Source organism: Penaeus chinensis, chromosome 43 (assembly GCF_019202785.1).
Source record: "Penaeus chinensis breed Huanghai No. 1 chromosome 43, ASM1920278v2, whole genome shotgun sequence".
Taxonomy (NCBI): Eukaryota; Metazoa; Arthropoda; class Malacostraca; order Decapoda; family Penaeidae; genus Penaeus; species Penaeus chinensis.
This window is the reverse complement of record NC_061861.1, coordinates 20,623,113-20,625,070: the sequence shown is the minus strand read 5'-3', so window position 1 is coordinate 20,625,070 and position 1,958 is coordinate 20,623,113. Positions and strand designations below refer to the sequence as shown.

The 1,958-nt window shown below is 34.8% G+C and overlaps 1 protein-coding gene across 3 annotated transcripts in view; it reads right to left on the bottom strand.

Moving 5' to 3' along the window:
* Window positions 1-404: 404 nt before the first annotated feature.
* Window positions 405-1,958, bottom strand: part of LOC125048252 (ras-related protein Rab-7a) — a 27,304-nt gene continuing 25,750 nt past the window's right edge. For all 3 annotated transcript variants that reach the window (XM_047646862.1, XM_047646863.1, XM_047646864.1), the window contains exon 6: window positions 405-1,958. This exon is cut by the window's right edge and continues 652 nt beyond it. The gene's annotated coding sequence lies outside the window, so the exon portion shown is untranslated.

The window sequence follows — 1,958 nt, the reverse complement described above, 5'->3', positions numbered from 1 at the left end:
AAAGCAAAATAAATGTGCTAGACATCTAAGGTCATGTAGCACTTTAGTAAATGGTAGTGAAGGGTGAATATAGATATAGATGAAAGATGGAAAAATGCAATACCGCATTGATATAGGTGTATAACAATCCTCCCTGACCTGGCCTCGAACCTAGGTCGTGTGGCATGGTTGGTTTAGTACTGGCCCCTCCGGTCTCATAGCCGGAGTGACCTAGGTTCGAGGCCAGGTCAGGGAGGATTGTTATACATAGATATAGATATACACATATATATATATTTATATATATTTATATATATATTCATGTATGTAGGACTGATTAATGACAAAAGGAATTATTTTGTAATAATCATTATGCAATTCTTAGTGTGAAATAGGATATCAGGAGTAAAATAAAAATTAATATATGAATAGCCTTATTTGTATTTAATACATAATACAGATCTTACCACAGTTGAAAGTGAATACACTGCAAAACTATATATCATCCTATCTGATTTTGGGATAAATGACTCTAAAGAGACAAAGGAATGGCAACAAAGACATCTGTGCACTTTGTGAGTATAGTACCCATTAGATCTGCTGACTGCTCACTGTATTACTTTACATCTGTATACAAATTTGGATATGTCCAACTTAAGGTGCTCTAGGAAGTCAGCAGAGTTCCAAATTCAATAAAACAGATCAAGCCCAAGTAATATTGCATTTCCTATATAGACCTGTTTTATATGTAACCCTATACTGCTTATTTTTGGAGAAAAATATCTACAACGACTATATCCAGGAGAGTAAATTTGCCATATCAATTTATTCCTAAAATTGTTTTCACTGCTGGCTCACTAGAGCACACCAACCAATAAACTATGACATTTAATAGCCATTAAAATTGCAATTACAAACCAACACAAATAGAAAACATCTAAGCACACAATTTCCAGTAGATAAAAACTAAAAGAAAAACAAGGGAAACAAAAGAAAAGAGAAAAATAGAAAGAAAAGGGGGAGAGGGGAGAGGGGGGAGGGGGAGGGAGGAAGGGAGGGGGAGAGAGAGAGAGAGAGAGAGAGAGAGAGAGAGAGAGAGAGAGAGAGAGAGAGAGAGAGAGAGAGAGAGAGAGAGAGAGAGAGAGAGAGAGAGAGAGAGAGATGAATAATCAATATTTAATAAACTAACACACTGAATGTGTACTTTACATTTATGTACATGTAATGAATATACCTTAAAATCATGAAACCCATTTTGAACTGATTTAACAATCACAGTATAAAATATAGGATTAGAGTTTTGGTGTTCTTGTGTGGGAGGGAATTTAAATGTTGGGGCGGGATAGAGCTGATAACTGAAGCATAACATTTTTGAAATTATGTCAGACATCTTTTGACAAGTATAAATTTGCAGCCATAAACTGTCTTGAATGAGTTACACAGCTAAGCCACATGAGTTTCACATGATAATGCAACCATTCTGAGTCTGGCATCTTAACATGGATATCACCAAAAGTACAAGGTAGCCCAATCCCAACTGACATTTTCATCTCCTCACTGGTCTCACTCATTTGAGAGTATCTACTTTGTTTCTCAGAAGGAATTAAGGATAGGTAAAGTCAGTGGTATCCTGCCCCAAAACTCAAAACTAACAAGTCTAGCTGCAGTAATGCACCAACAGGTAGATCCTCAAAATTTGAATCATTTCAATTCTTAAATTAATTCAGAAGAAAGGTATATTACAAATATATATCATATATAGTCCCTAATATGGCAAATTATGAAATTATTAAAAAACTGTTTATAACAAGGTTTCATCCCTTTTGGAAACAAGTAACATGTCCAAAATATAACTATCTGGTAGCATGATACTTACTAGCCTGTCTTAATATTTTCTATAATGTCCTTTGAAGCATCTTTGTTTTGAAAATCAGCCCCAAAAAAGCTTACCCTACCTTTTTTTAATACCCTTGACAGTA